Genomic DNA, 17,223 nt, shown 5'->3' on the forward strand with positions numbered 1-17,223 from the left:
GAAGATGATTTTTGCCTAGTTCACTTTGATATATGCTACATTTGAACTTTTTTGATAAAGGGTTTGACTTCTGTGGTGAGAGTTCGTCAGTTACCTTGCCTTCCTGGCTGGTCACTTGAAATATATATAGTCACAGTTCAAGGAAGTTGTGTATTTTGTAAACTGTTGTAGAAAAAGGTCTGAACCAAAACACTAGATCCAAAATATTCTGAATTTGCAGTGATCTCATGTTCTGGCTCTTAATTTTTTGTCTCTAATATGAGGAACCAAAACTTCAGGTTAATTTTTAGATTAACTGTATCACATTCCATTGCCAATGCTTTCAGAGTATGGAACGGAAGAGGAGTCTTCCTTGTTGTGCAGATGTAATGGAATTCTGGAGGGTGAGGGAATCTGTTCAGGTCCTATTTTTGATATCATTTTTAACTGGCTTGGCTGCACAGAACCAAAGCGAAGGACGTGGTTCTATGAATATTCCTATATTGAAATCTGTGGGTACGTCTACACTACGGGACTATTCCGAATTTGCATAAACCGGTTTTGTAAAACAGATTTTATAAAATCGAGTGCGCGCGGCCACACTAAACACGTTAAATCGGTGGTGTGCGTCCATGGTCCGAGGCTAGCGTCGATTTCTGGAGCGTTGCACTGTGGGTAGCTATCCCGTAGCTATCCCATAGTTCCCGCAGCCTTCCCCACCCCTTGGCATTTCCGGGTTGAGATCCCAGTGCCTGATGGGGCAAAAATCATTGTCGCGGGTGGTTCTGGGTACAGCCTCACCCCTCCCTCCCTGAGCAGCAGACAACCGTTTCGCGCCTTTTTTGCTTGGTGAACTGTGCAGACGCCATAGCACAGCAAGCATGGACCCTGCTCAGCTCAATACCGCAATCGTGAATGTTTTAAACACCTCGCGCACTCTCGTGCAGTCTATGGTGAACCAGGACCTTCAATCCGAGGCGAGGAGGAGGCGGATACGGCAGCGCGGCGATGACAGTGATGAGGACGTAGACACAGAATTCTCTCAAACCGCGGGCCCCTGCGCTTTGGAGATCCTGATGGTAATGGGGCAGATTCTATCCATTGAACGCCGATTTTGGGCCCGGGAAACAAGCACTGACTGGTGGGACCGCATTGTGTTGCAGGTGTGGGACGATTCCCAGTGGCTGTGAAACTTTCGCATGCGTAAGGGCACTTTCATGGAACTTTGTGACTTGCTTGCCCCTGCCCTGAAACGCCAGAATACCAAGATGAGAGCAGCCCTCACAGTAGAGAAGTGAGTGGCGATAGCCCTGTGGAAGCTTGCAACGCCAGACAGCTACCGGTCAGTCGGGAATCAATTTGGAGTTCGAAAATCTACTGTGGGGGCTGCTGTGATGCAAGTAGCCAAAGCAATCACTAAGCTGCTGCTACGAAAGGTTGTGACTCTGGGAAACGTGCAGGCCATAGTGGATGGCTTTGCTGCACTGGGATTCCCTAACTGTGGGGGGGCGATAGATGGAACCCATATCCCTATCTTGGCACCGCAGCGCCAGGGCACCCAGTACGTAAACCGGAAGGGGTACTTTTCAATGGTGCTGCAAGCACTGGTAGATCACAAGGGACGTTTCACAAACATCCACGTGGGATGGCCAGGGAGGGTTCATGACACTCGCTTCTTCAGAAGCACTACTCTGTTTAAACGGCTGCAGCAAGGGAATTACTTCCCAGACCAGAAAATAACAGTTGGGGATGTTGAAATGCCTGTCGTTATCCTGGGGGACCCAGCCTACCCCTTGATGCCATGGCTCATGAAGCCATACACAGGCAGCCTGGACAGTGGTCAGGATCTGTTCAATTACAGGCTGAGCAAGTGCAGAATGGTGGTGGAATGTGCATTTGGCCGTTTAAAGGCGCGCTGGCGGACATTACTGACTCGCTCAGACCTCAGACAAACCAATGTCCCCTATGTTATTACTGCTTGCTGTATTCTCCACAATCTCTGTGAGAGTAAGGGGGAGACCTTTATGGCGGGGTGGGAGGCTGAGGCAAATCACCTGGCCGCTGATTACGCACAGCCAGACACCAGGGAGATTAGAAGAGCACACCAGGAAGCGGTGCGCATCAGAGAAGCTTTGAAAACGAGCTTCATCAATGGCCAGGGTACAGTGTGACTGCTGTGTTTGTTGATGAACACCCAACCACCTTGATTGACTCAGTCCCTGTAAGCAACTCCCCCTCCCCCTTCGAGTACAGCTTACTTATGCAAATAAAGTCACTCTCATTTAAAAAGCATGAATTCTTTATTGATTCATTATAAAAAGAGGGAGAGAAGTAAGGGTGTGGTTTGGGAGGAGGATAGGAGGGATGGAGAAGGCCATTAAAAAAAATTCACAGTAACGACAGCCTTCTGGTTGGGCTGTCCACAGGGGTGGAGTGGGCGGGTGCACGGAGCCTCCCCCCACGCATTCTTACACGTCTGGGTGAGGAGGATGTGGAACATGGTGAGGGTTGAGGGTGGTTATACAGGGGCTGCAGCGGCACTCTGTGATCCTGCTGCCGTTCCTGAAGCTCCACAAGACGCCAGAGCATGTCAGTTTGATCACGCAGCAGTCCCAGAGTTGCATCCCGCCACCGCTGATCTTCCTGCTGCCACCGCTGATTTTCCTGCCGGTCTTCCTGCCGCCACCTCTCATCTCGGTTGTCCCTCCTGTCCTCACGTTCATCCCTCCTGTCCTCACGTTCACTGGCCTCTTTCCTGTAATTTGATACCACGTCCTTCCACTCATTCAGATGAGCTCTTTCATTGCGTGTAACTTCCATAATATCCGAGAACATCTCATCTCGCGTCTTCTTTTTCCTCCGCCTTATCTGTGCTAGCCTTTGGGATGGAGGAGGGATGGTTGAAAAATTTGCAGCTGCATGAGGGAGATAAATATTTAGAAAGATACATTTTACAGAACAATGGTTATACTCTTTCACAGTGAACAGCACTATTCACCTAGCACATGTGATTTCCCTACAAGGTCGCATTTTTCATCTTAATAGTGAGTGCTTGCAGCTCTGGAGTTACAGATCTCACAGACACAGGTCCAGGCATCAGAATTCAGCTTGCATGCGGCCATGGTAAGCCACTGTCTTTCGGCTTCAGTAGTGATTTACCCCTCCCCCCCCAACGCATGGCTAATACCACGCTAGCTCCCTGCTAATCAACAACCTTCCCACCCCCCCACCCACTGCGTGTCTGGTAGCTTGGGGAAGATCGCCGGTGACCAAACACAGAAAAGATCATCGGCATTTCACTCCTCCCCTCCCCCCGCTTCGCTACGTGCAGGAAAGTTTTTTTTTTAAGCTGATGCAGTCCACGAACCCAGTAGAAAAATGGCCACCCCCCTTACTTAAATTCCTGATTTTTAACCAGGTTATCCTGAACGATATCACTTTGCTGAGGATAACAGAACAAGATAAAGAGCGGATGCTTCTTGAATGCCAGCAGTCACTGGGACCATACGCTGCTATGCTTTGCCACGCAATGATACCTGATTACTTGCTACATGCATGGCGTGGTAAAGTGTCCTACCATGGTGGGCGGAACAAGGCTGCCTTGCCCAGAAACCTTCTGCAAAGGCTTCTGGAGTACCTACAGGAGCGCTTCATCGAGATGTCCCTGGAGGATTTCCTCTCAATCCCCGGACATGTTAACAAACTTTTCAAAGTAACTATACTGTCTGCGAATGCATCCCAAGTCCTCAGGGCAAATCAATCATTAAAAAAGGCTTGCTTAAAAAACAATGTTTGCTATTTGCAAAGGTACACTCACCAGAGCTCCCTTCCATGGCGTCATTGTCTGGGATAGTGGCTTGTGAGGGCTGGGAGGACGGTAATTCCGTCAGGGTGATAAAAAGCTCCTGGCTGCTGGGGCTCACGGAGTGCTGTGTGCTCTCTGCTAGGTCTTCCTCCTCTTCTTCATCTTCATCTTCCCCGTCTGCATAATCCTCAGCCATGGCAGAGATTACAACCCCCACCTCGGAATCCACGATCAGGGGTGGGGTACTTGTGGCGCAGCCCCCTAAAATTGCATGCAGCTCAGCATAGAAGCGGCATGTTTTTCGACCTGCCCCGGACCTTCCGTTTGCTTCTTTGGTTTTCTGGTAGGCTTGTCTGAGCTCCTTAACTTTCACTCTGCACTGCACTGAGTCCCTGCTGTGGCCTTTATCCGTCATAGCCTTAGAAATTCTTTCAAATACTTTTTCATTTCGTCTTTTGGAACGCAGTTCTGTTAGCACTGAATCCTCTCCCCAGATAGCGATCAGATCCAGTATCTCCCGTGCAGTCCATGCTGGGGCTCTTTTACGATTCTCAGGAGACTGCATTGTTAACTGTGCTGATGAGCTGTGCGTGGTCACCTGTGCTGATGAGATCTCCATGCTGGGGAAGCAGGAAATGAATTTCAAAACTTCGCGGGGCTTTTCCTGTCTACCTGGCCAGTGCATCCGAGTTCAGAATGCTGTCCAGAGCAGTCACTGGTGCACTGTGGGATACCGCCCGGAGGCCAATACCGTCGATCAGCGGCCACACTAACCCTAATCCGATATGGTAATACCGATACTAGCGTTACTCCTCTCGTTAGGGAGGAGTACAGAAACCGGTTTAAAGAGCCATTAAAATCGATATAAGGTGCCTCCTAGTGTGGACGGTTGTGGCGTTAAATCGGTTTTACGCTCCTAAAACCGATTTAAACGCCTAGTGTAGACCAGGCTTGTGGCTTGACCTTTCTTACAATCGGTATTGCTGACCCCTGATTCAAGAATTGCTCCAGGTAATCTTGGAAATATAGTCACTCCATAATGTTGTCATGCTCAGTGTTACTGATCAGTTCATAAACCATCTTGAACAGGAACATTTGTAGGAACATTCTATTAGAGAAATGACTTTTCTGAAATAGAAAAGAAGCTCTTTTAATTCTGGAATCCCCTCAGCCTTGAAGCCCTTGGTACTTCTAAAATCTGACCTACATGTTCAATTATCTGTTAAATTTAAAATATTCATGGTCAAAGAAAATAACTGAGTGCTATTTTTTTTGGTAAGAAAACTTTTTTTAAACAAAACCATAATGCTATAAAACCTTTTAAAAATGCTAGAGTTTTTATATTTTAAATCCCCTTATGTCTGATGTTTAAAAAATGAAAAACTTGGCAAGTCATTCATGTTTTACTATATAGAAAATGTCATAGCTAATGGGAAAATATTTAATTTGTTTACTTTTTTCTTTCTGTATTGTCAGTAAAAATGAATATATGTGGTGCATCTCCTCAGAGATGTCTGTTCAGCTTTGTTTGTTTGCTTTGTTTTCCTGCAGTACCTGTTTATGTTGCAGAGGAAATAATAGTAAATGAAACAGAAAGAGGGATCAGTTTCATTTTAAGATTGATTGAACTAGTGAAAGCATTTTTTCAGAAGTATGTATTTTAGTAGAATGTTTTACTAACAGCTATAGCTGTTCTGAGGAAATTCCCAGAGGGCTGAGCATCTGTGCCAGTGAGCATAACAGAAGCAATATTTTTCTTGGTACTATCTTGGTATCTGCTAACAGATAGCAAAGAGAGAAGATGAGACTAGATGGTTCAAAAAACTAGTAATAGAGATTGGCGTCTGCGTTTCTAAGTAGTTGGACTGAACCTGACCCTAGGTGGTTGAGGACTGAATGGTATTACTATCTGGTAGCTGTTGAGCGGCTTAAAAAGTTAGGTAACAAAACCAGCTCTAACTGTCAGTCTTGGTAGTGGCAGTATGGAAAATGGACCGCTCTCTCACCCTACACATTGTCCCTCTTTTGAGGCTCACGGGTGTAGGAAAGTTTGCATACCTCTTCTGTGGATGAACATAGGATTTCATTCTGGCACTTTGATCTACAATTTTGAGAAAAATTGTTTCCTCTGATCACCTGCAACTTGTAAAACTCTTCTTCAACCCATATACGAGCAGATGTGGACACAGAAAATGGATGTCTGGCTTTTTAAACAATTTATTTAATTTATCTAATTCCCATTTATTTTGATTCACAGCTTTTCATTTCAATACACTTTTCAGTTACCAGTCCTTCAGGGATTTAATGGGAAGACTGAAAAGGTACTTGTGTAATTTAGGCCTTGGAAGCTCAGGAAGACAGAAATGTCTCTCACAGAAGACACCCTTGACCATTGCACACAGATAATGAGTTTAACAGAATGATGGCCCAATGTCCTGTACAAGAATGGACTTGATTAGGGTTCAGTCACTTTAAGACAGTTGCATTACCAAGGGTTCAGGACCTCATGCTGAAAGTGATCTTCTAAGGGGATTATCATATCCTTTTGGACTACATGACTCCTATCAATATATTCACTCGTATGATGGTCTTTATTTTCTATCTAACCTGTGATGTCTGTTCTCATTAGGGTGACCAGATGTCCTGATTTTATAGGGCAGTCCTGATATTTGAGGCTTTGTCTTCTATGGGTGCCTATTATCCCCTCATCCCCGTCCCAATTTTTCACACTTGCTTTCTGGTCACCCTAGTTCTCATTCAAGGCATTTCTACAGCAAATAATGACCATTATTGAAACTGAAAGACTATTTTCCCTTTGGATATGTCCACACTGTAGTGGGGTGGGCCTGTGTCAGCTGACTCAGGCTTGCAGGGCTCTGGCTATGGGGCTGTTTAACTGTGGGAGTAGACTTCGGGGTTAAAGCCCAGGCTCTGAGACCGCATCACAGGGTCCCAGACCTTGGGCTCCAGCCTGAGCCTGAACGTCTGTACTGCAATTAAAGAGCCCCTTAGCCTAAGCCACACAAGCCTGAGCCAGCTGATGTGGGCCAGCCCCGGTGTTTAATTGCAGCAAGGACATACCCTTTATGGCTAGTCATCCCATATCTAGGGCACCAGTTGCCAAGAACACAAGAGCTGCTTTTTTTAATGCATGAATCCAAAAATACTTTTTATTGGAATAAAATAGGTGGACTTTAATTAAAGATGGTGAGAGAGATATGAGTAACCAATAAGGTATTCCAACGACTCCAGAACAACAATGCATTTCATTTGTATTCATTTTGAAAAGAAGCCATTAGTGACTATAGTCCAGTGAATTATGTATTTCACTTCAGAATATGTGACTCTCTAATGCAGTGAAAAGTAGAATTCACTTAACTCTTGGGTTACCAACTCTAGGCCAAGGATCAGAGTGCAATGAGCATCGCACATGCAGCTAGGAAAGCAGCTACTCATATAGGCTTATTAAAGGGAAAATTTCAATAGTTTACCTTTACTATTCTTGTCTTGCAGTTATTACTATGGCTGTTCAAACAGTGTTTATTGAACAATGAAATAGGATGAATTTAGCATCTTTTATTTTTGAGGATTATTCACAAACCATTCATAGTTTCTGCAATTCATTATTTCTATCTGTTCACCAAATGGGTTGAACAAATAATTTTCAAACTACTGGTGATGCACAAGCTTCTGACTACACTGAATGAACTATTAGTGATTAGCCTTTCCTATGTGTAATTGGTTACTGCTTCCTGGCTGGCTGATTACAACATGAACAGAAGAATAACAAATGATGATTAGGAAGTAGTGGATTCTTCCAGTACAAGTTCACAAAACTTTTAGGATTTACAAATATTTTCTTGAATGTCAAAATAGTTATTTGAATAATTATGAAATAAAGATACAATGATTGGCAGCAAATATAAATGTAGGTACTTTATTTGCGACTATATTTGCAAGTGTTTTTTTTTTAATGTGACCAGCTTTTATACTAACGTAAGGACATAGTTGACACCATTATTTATGCAGTATTTAAGGCCCATGTACACCCACAATTACAATATGAATACAATAAAGAAAATAGACAACTGATGCAACACTAACTCCATTATGTATATTAGGGGCCAGACTGTGCCTGGCCTGCATAGTGTGGGGAGGTTGCTAATGGCATTTCTGTGCCCACCTCTTAACCACACCCCTCTTGTGACCTGTGAACAAAAATCAGATGCAATTGTGGGACTTCTATCCCCATGCTCCCCCATGTGTGCACAGTGCACGAAAGGGACAGAAAGAGGAGGAGGCAGGGCCATGGCTTCATTCACCAGCCTGCAGAGTAGAACCAGCATGCAACAGGGAGCAGGCTGTATTCCAAAAAGGGATGTAGCAGCAGGCGTGACGCCCTCTGTACTGTAATGGTGCAGTGTGGACCCCTACTGTTCTCAACACAAGAATATGCCTCACAAGCAAAATCTGAACCATAAACATGAGAAATTCTCTTTAGTATTAGTTTAAATGCTGGATTGTAAATAATGAATCTCTGTAGGATTTTATTCCCATCTAATCCCCTGATTGTCTGATGACAGAATTATCACTTGAATAAATGATGTTTAATATTTTTAATATTTGCTAACTAATTAAAAATAATATTTAACATAGTTCATCAAAGACCCAAATATTGAATTATTCAAGATTTCATTTCACTCTGAAATTACAGGTTCTCATGCATAAATAATGTTTGAAGTACAGACGCCTCCTGACTTACGCAATTATTCTGGAAAGTCTTGCATAACTCAAATTTTGCGTAAGTCGGAATCGTATACCCATACGTTACGCAAAAATTTCTGCAACTCGAAAATCCTATTTCTGGCTTATGGAACTTTTTCTGTAAGTGCAAATTTGCGTAAGTCGGGTCTTGCATAACCCGGGGAGCATCTGTATTGATTACTTTCCAGTTATTTTGCATTGTGTTTTTTAAACCCCACTGGAGGAAAAGTCAGGAGGAAAAACCCACTGAAATGCAAGTTTCTAAAGGAGATTGTTGCTATTGTCATCTAATCATTTATTTTTTGTTTGTGGTTGTGCCTATTATATAAATGAGGATGATATGTACTGGACACTTTCCAAGAAGAGGCTCGCAGCCACCAGGATCTCGCAGTCTAAAGGCAGGCCGATATTAGAGAAGAAGAGTAACAAAAGAGGATTTATTTCAATAAAACATATATACGTGCTCTGCAGGTGGCACAGCAGAAATAGGTTTTTTAAGAGACATATGTACAAGGCCTTTCTGTGTATGAGCTCAGGATGGGATAGGAGACTCTGGGGAAGATAGCAGAGGCTGACAAAAAAATAAACAAAATATAATGAGAAAAGGGGCATGGAGATTTTAACTTCCAAGTTCCACCTTGAGAGTTATTAGGAATGAGTAGAAGAGTTTAGTGTTCCACCTGATGGACCGCATTTCTAACGGAGCAATAATCTACCTCCAGTACTACACTGAAATACAATAAGCTCATACTGAGCTTTGGAGTGGGTTTTGAGCTCACTCATTTTTGAACCATAAGCAAGAGTTCAGCTATATTATATTAGCATTATTATGACTACATAGTGATAAGTTAGTTGCTATGCCTGTGCAGTGGAAAAAAGAAAGTTGATTAAGATGGCTAAATAATGGCTCCTACAGTGTGCAGAGCACTGGGAGTAAAGCAGAATAATGCTGCCAGGAGACATTTTGCGTGCATGAGTCATGGGAGCTGGATGAAGCACTCTTCACAGTGTCCCGTGCTATACCTGTACTCACACCATTGCTGTTCTTCTGGAGATAGTTGGTGTTCAAAGGATATGGAGAACAAGGTCCAGTTGCCCAGACATGCCCGCTTTAGGTTTTACACTGCTATTAGCAGCACAAGGAGATACTATTTCAGGCAGGGATTACAAGAGACTACAGCTCCACTGAGGCTCCCTGGGACTTCTACTACTTGTCAGTGCATCCAAGCAGGGCACCCATTGGGGCCAGTTTTGCACCACTGCGGCAAGTGGAAGCTTTACCAATGAAATCAATAGAAGCTGAATAGGTCCCTTAATGTTATCCCTTCTGGAGAGTGAGGTGGAGATGAGAAGAGCAATAATACACTGCCACATTCTCTTGAGACCTGTATTCAGAAGTAGTAAAGCTCTCAAGCAAAAGCCTTGTCTGTTAAACAGAGCTGATTAACTCAATTAATTTTTACTACTCTATTTTGTCATTTGTTTCTGTGTAGTGGCAAGAGTCAGAGAAACAGTGAAAAACACATCCTGCTCTGGGTAATGAAACAGCAACTGTTGAACTACTCACTCACTCATGCACAAAGACATTCTTGATGCAGAGTGAATGGAAACTGCATATTTTAAAACAGGGATAGAAAAGGCCTTTTTGTGAAAAATCAAACAAAAGTAGTTAAATCTTGTGAGTTTAGGGAAAATTTTATTTAAATCAAAGGAGAAAACTCCAGGGAGAGGGAGTGGGGAAGAGAGAGAGAGAAAGTGGGGTGTGTGTGAGTGAGAGAGAGAGAAAAATCAAGCCATTAAATCTGCTGCTTTTCTGTCTCTGGTCATGTTATCAGATAAAAATCTGACTCCCTCTAATACATAAATATTGGCAACTTGTAGATTTGCTTGTCATCTGATGCCTAATGGGCAACAGCAGTTGATTTGTACACTTTTTCCAAGCAAGCCTCTGATAGTGGCTAAGGGCAGGAGTGCATGTTGTAATACATCCAGCCAACTTAGAAAGGGCAACATCTCTCATTGCACTGACAGCATCAGCGAGAGATCACTTGAGACCCAAGTCAAAAGTTAAAGAAGACTGTTGAATCCTTGTGGCTGCTCTAGCACTGAGTAAATGTGGCTTCAATTTAAGTAATTGAAGGAAAAGTGGCAGCTTACCACTAAGCAAGATCTTTAATACAAGCAGAGAATAAACTGGTTTCTGTGTTATGTCTCTGCTTGAGACTGGACACTAGCTGGATGGAAAGTTCTTAACTAATCTCCTTAGAAAATGATCAGGGATCCATATGCCTCCTGTATGAAATATACCGTACATACATTACTGGAGCTGCATCTGTGGCAGAATGTGTTTTGTGCAGCTTTTTGGGACAGCTGCACAGGGAGGGGCTGGAAGTAGGTGGAGTGAAGGGACTAATGCCCCTATGTACACATCACTTCTAATGCAGAACTCTAGCTCAGTGCTACTATGTAGCCCTTACTTAAGGCTAGATAGTGGTTTATGATATTTGGCAAGAGAGATCAACCAAAGAGACACAACAGCTGAGGGCATATTACAGTAGGTTAAATGAATGTCTTCCCAAAGTTTCTGTGCTACAGACTTTGTAATGAAGGTTAAGGCCCAAGTGAACCCATCAAGCAGTTTGTAACAGCATTAGAATTTCTGATTATGGAAAAAATTACTTGGGAAAGGACAGTGTTGGGCTAAGACTCCAAAAGTCCATGAGCTGATAAATCATGAAGCTGAGTTTAATTTAGAGCTTTGAAAGTTGCTCAGGTACAAGAAATGGCCCTAGGAATCTAAAACCGATAGCTAGAGAGGAAGCAGCATACAGAGTAGCACAGCTACACTATGTTTTCAGGCAAACACAGACCAGTTGTGTGCTCAGTGAGAAGGCAAATATAAATTTCACCTATGTAGACAGGAAACTCTGCTTATAAAGCACAGTGCAAATCAACTAGTGTGCGTGGGGTGGATGAGCACAGGGCAGATTTGAGCCCAGAGGTCTGTGTTGATATGGGAACATCAAATGTGTTGGCTACAGAGGCCAATGGAACCAAATATTTGCAGAGGTCAGCTTTGGAGAGAGATGTTGCCATGTTAGGTTCAATTAGATACTGAAGTGCAAGTCAATATATGATTCTTTCTAGGGCTGAAATTGCTGTCTATAAAGAGCCATCATCGGGCCTGTTCATCACTTAGCCCTTTGCCATTAAATAGAATTTCATGTGTTTTCTAAAACTAACTGTTGGGCAACGTTTGCTTTGATGGTGTCCCTTTTTGAGCCAAGAATACTCTGACATCTAGCACTAGTGGCTAGTCCGTATTTACAATGTAACACTAGAACCATTCTGCTTACACTTAACAGTGCATGTGCTGGGATGCATACAGAAGTTCACCAATCAATTTCTGGGTGGTAGGTACAAGGAGCTGAAGGTGACATTACCCCCTGTAAAGAGGGCCAGCTCATAGCCAGTATACCACTTAAGGCTGTTCACAGTTTTGCCCAGCCCTATAGGGGCAGTTATGTTGGCACAGAGTACTGATGTGATTATTGCTGAGAGGCAGACAAGGATTGCTGATGGACAAGCACCACAAGTGATCAGAGATTGAGTTAGCTTGACTGAAAGGTGCTGGAAAATATTATCTTAGCAGCTCTAATTATTATTTACTATTGCATGGTAATCATGGACACTACCAGGAGTTCAGACAAGGCAAAGCCTTGGCAATATTCCCCTGTCTTTCACTTACCTATCTAACCACCAGGTAGCCTATTCTGAAATTCAATTATAAGCAGAAAGAATCAGACCACTTGTAAGATGTGGCAACTGATAGCATTCAGGTCAAAACCAAAGCCCTAGATCAGCAAAGTTCTAAAATCTACCATACAGGCCCATCCCTAGTAAATATTTGAGACTGTTATAAAAATGAGAGAATATGGAAGAAAAGGAGGGAGATTAATGAGATTTTGTCTCTCAGGTCAATTGTCCACATCTGATGTTTTCCAGCACTTGACAATTCAAGATCATGCCTTCTTCAGAAGGATTTATGATACAGGCCTGGGTGAGTCATAATTAGTAGCAGCTGCAAATTTTACATGATAGTGACAATGCTTGCATGTTTTAGGGGTGTTTGGTGTGGAAAATAAATATATAGGAAAAAGCTTTCTGCCAGTGGCTGATGTAAGGGTGATTCCTTTTTAAGGAGAGTTGTGAAGATAATTGATTTAAAATATAGTTAAAGAGGGAGAAATTATGGTAGTAAAGAAAGGAAATGGATACTTTTAAATGTGAAGGTTTACAGCATGCACCATTTCAAAGAGCTGTGTTAATACTTGTACAGTGGGAGGGTGCTCTTCTATAGAGAGTTAAACATTACAATCAGACTTACAATGCAGGAGCTGTTTTAAGCACTACAAAATAAGCCTTTTTTGATTGCATTCTGCAAAATAAATCTGGATTTCATATTACGATAAATGGGTGTAGTTCTGAACAGGCTGGAAAGGAACTGGGACTTCTCCCTTTGCCTTAATGTTCTGGAAAATATTGGCAAGATGAAAGGAGTACATAAAAACTATATCATAGTGTCTGTACCACTAGGACCTTTGACTTACCAAACTTAAAAAATATTTCTTAAATATTTGCATGAATTAAAAAAAAATCTGTAATACTACATGAAAGGGGAGAAAAAGAGAAAAATGCTAATGTAAATAACAAGTGAAGGTTGGCAATTGGTGTTACTCATGTTGATGGGGTTCCTGTTGGATTTTTTCAAGATTTCTTATACTTTAAGAGCCTCAGAGAAAACTAGATCTAACTGAACAATAAGGCATTTGTTAGTTACATCAAGACAGGTTACATCTGGAAGAGGCGAGATAAAAAGAGGAAGTCAGTGGTAATGGGATTGAGACTGTGGAAAATTTGTAACACTGTCTCTGAATCTGATCCTGTAATAACCTACTCTATAAGTAATTTCAATTTTGTGTTTAAATTACCTCAGTTGTCTTATGATAAAATATGTAAGAAAGACTATTTATTTTTCATGTTAACATAGATTTGTGTTATAAATTACTACTTGAAGAAAATGGATGAACCAGAACAAGATATCACAATCACATTCAGATACTATACAATATTAAGAGATTACCTTTATGTTACTTGAATTTAGAGGCAGATATTCAAATGCTGATAGTGCTATAAATGATAGATTAAAAATTCCTACTAAAAAGAAAATATCTGTAATAAAATTTAGTATTACACTTAAGCTTTCATAATTTTGAAAAACAAATTTCCTGTTCTGGGGCTATTACAACACTAATGCCTTATATAATACAGAGAGATATTACATTTCTCTAAAACTTATATATAGGACAGATTTCTATAAAAACTACCATTCACTTTTCCATCATATGTAGGTGTAGGTTACACTCTTAGTTGTCCTGCATATTTTAGATTATTATACTTATTAACTCACTAAAAGATGAATTGTGATATGCTAACTTGAAGTTTCAGATCTCATTGACATCTCAGTTTGGACAGAAATAGCGACGTATCTATAAATGATGCATCAGTATTTGCTTCATAATTGCCGAGTTATTGGTAGCCTATAAGGTGAAGACTTGTCAAAAATAATTGTTTCCAGCTCTTATTTGAGCAAAGTTAAATAGTTTGAGGGTTAAACCATAATAGAAAACTGCAAAATAGATTTTGGATCTGATACAGTAATCTTCTAGTAAAATATTACTTTTGAAGAAAACCTGACGCTAACATTGTATGTTTGTTTAAAAATATGCCCATTACAAATAGAAATATTTTCACTACTGAGAAGTAACTGACATATATGAACCCAAATCTTGACCACCATCTTGGGGAGAAGGGGAAAAATCTCATCGGAACAAAAAGTAACATCTGTGAGTTACAATCCAATCAGTTGCAGAAATATACAACCCTCACAATCTTATCAGTGGAATCCTTTCTTTTGTGAATTTTGGTATAGTAAAAAATCCAATTTTCATTTGGGGGAAAAAAGTTTTGATTGAAAATTCTCAGCCAGCCTTTTTCCATGATTAGTGGTTCATATGACAAAGGAACCTTCCACTTAACCTTTACTATAAAGTGTGCTGGGGTGTACAACCCCCTGCACCAGGCAGCTTTGGGCTCAGGCAGTTCAGAAGGGCTTTGCCTGTGGGGGATGAGCGGGTGGTGGACAGACCTTTCATCCTCAGCTCCCAGAGAGGAGCACAGCACAGGAGCCTTCAGTTGTCTGTGAGCATAGAGATGTAGGAGAGCTAGCTGGAAGATCTTGGTAGGACAGAGAAGCCTCTTTATTTCTGTTGATTTCTGTTTTTTTTTGTTTGTTTTTTTCATTTGTTGGCTTAAGAACTGGGACTAGGGCTTGACCCCATGGCAGACCCCTTTCCCACACTCTTCTGAGAATGAGTCCCCTGATGAGAAGGGGGGCTGGTGTAAGAAATAGCCCAGGGAAGAAGTAAGAGGTCTGATCAGGCAGACCTTAACCACTTGCTACAAGGGTCCCTGGGAACCCAGGGTAGAGGGAGGAACTGGATTCCCTTTCAGCCTTACTGTGAAGACTAGTGGGAAGACCCCCAAATGCAAGGGACCAGAAGGACTATTGGGCCTGGACCAGGGCTCTCAGTTGGTATGAGGTCATGGGACCATTGGGTGAATTCTCTGGTTTACCCTGAAAGAGGGGAGATCAAAGGTGCCTCAGCTGAAGGGCCGAGTCTCAAGACAAAAGTGGATCACAAGTGGATCCTAGTTGGCGGGATTACAGAAAAGAGAGGCTGCTCCTAACCACAAAGCAAATGCACTGGCTGCTGAGGTGCTTTTGCCACAAGCAGCAATTAATGTGAAACACTGGGGCTTCTTCCCAAAAGGTAGGTGTATTACCTGTTTTGTTGAAGTATGTGTTGGCTCTCTCAACTGTCTTAAAATCAAACAACTGCCATTTGTAACATCATAATTACTGATCATTAACACTCCTAAGTAACTCTGTCCCCACTAATGACTTACTCAGTGAAGTTCAGGACCATAGATTTCAATGTGGCACCAAACAGAAGGTAGCTGGAGTACAAACTAAATGTAAATAATTTTCCACAGAGATGAAACATAACTGAGACTATAAGAGGAAAAAAATAACAACAAACTACTTAAGTTAAAGATAATTACCATAGTGTTTATACAGGCCACCTAACATCCCATGGAAAAAATTAAATGCCATTATAGTACACTAAACATGATTAACAGCTGCTGAATATAGACCTTCCATAATCAACTAAGCACTCTAAGCACAGAATAATTAGAAAGTAAGCTCTTAGCAGCATGCTTTGGCAGGTCCCAAGTGTGTACTGCACTATGTGGTGGAGGGTTTCAGATAACATTGAGAGGGTGTACACTGGAATTGTAGGAGTATTGAAAGGGAAATATGGGCAAATAAGGAGATAAATTTTTCCATCCAAATGCATTACTGTCCCCTGAACATATGCCATAGATGGATTATTCAATGTGTGATGTAAATAATTAAGAATGTGCATGTATAAGTATTATTTTAGGCTGGGATTTTCAAACGGGTTAGATGCCCAGTGACCACTGAATTTGAAAAGAAGTTGGACACTTAACTCTCTTAGGCCCCTTTGAAAACCCAGTCTTAATTTCTTTTATGGTAAAAGCAAACACAATATCTGGGATGAAATGATATGGGTAAACTCTGACTATCTGAATGTCTTGGGAGATGCACAACTTTTGGATCATCTTTTGTTGTGTTACCTGGAGCTTCAGCCTTGCTGAGCTGAGGGATAAAGCCTACCTTCAATTAACACACAGTTTTGGTTTACTGAAGGATATTCCTGAACAATGGTTTTTAAATGCAGAAGGTCGGTTTATCAGATGAAGCATCGGGTTTAGGATACCCAGTATCACAGTAGCCACATGCTCAAATTCCTATTATATTTTAGACAAGCTGAGTTCGGACAATTCACCATATTCCTGGCAGGTATTTATTGTGGACAAGGACACCAGGCATGAATTACAATTGTTGTCCATTACATGGGTCACGTGAAGGCTCTATCCTTCATTAGGCATCTGCGTAAAAACCAGGCAGCCTCTGTCCTCAGTGAACATGTGGGAGATAGTTCATTAATAGTCCTTCTCTGCTTATGAGTGTTGAAGCTACTCTGAGTTATGAACATTGCAGCAGGTTAGCAGAACAATGGATGATGATGTCTTTCAAAATTACAGCTTTTCAAACCCACTACTTTTCTCTTTTATGAACATTTGCATTTGAAATTGAAATGTCAATTGGTAGTTGCCAGCTCAATCCAGAATGGCATTTTGTTCTTTCTGCCAGACTGTCATATTCAATACAAAAGCTTTGCAATATTCTGCCCTTGGGCTGAATCACAAAGCTTTGTGTATGTTCATGTTCATAAGTGTTAATTCATCAGTATTGCAGAAAACTTTTGTAATCTTCTCCACTAACCTAGATTTTTGTTTGGTCATTGCATCATAAAAGCATACAAATGTGCAACGAGTGTCTTTTTCAAAAAAGTTGAGGCAAGGATAATGAAAATGCGATATGCTCTTTTAGCTCGTGGTTTTATTTTTTTTATTGCAGCTTTATTCAGAATAAATAAAATTCAGTATTATTATCATGCTGTCCA

General features: G+C 41.6%; 1 long non-coding RNA gene across 3 annotated transcripts in view; it reads left to right on the forward strand.

Moving 5' to 3' along the window:
* Window positions 1–17,223, forward strand: part of LOC123373868 — a 153,958-nt gene that overhangs the window by 64,001 nt on the left and 72,734 nt on the right. For all 3 annotated transcript variants that reach the window (XR_006580902.1, XR_006580904.1, XR_006580903.1), the window contains one exon: window positions 12,525–12,608. This is a non-coding gene — a long non-coding RNA (uncharacterized LOC123373868). The remainder of the gene's footprint in view (window positions 1–12,524; window positions 12,609–17,223) is intronic.

This window comes from Mauremys mutica, chromosome 7, assembly GCF_020497125.1.
Source record: "Mauremys mutica isolate MM-2020 ecotype Southern chromosome 7, ASM2049712v1, whole genome shotgun sequence".
Taxonomy (NCBI): domain Eukaryota; kingdom Metazoa; phylum Chordata; order Testudines; family Geoemydidae; genus Mauremys; species Mauremys mutica.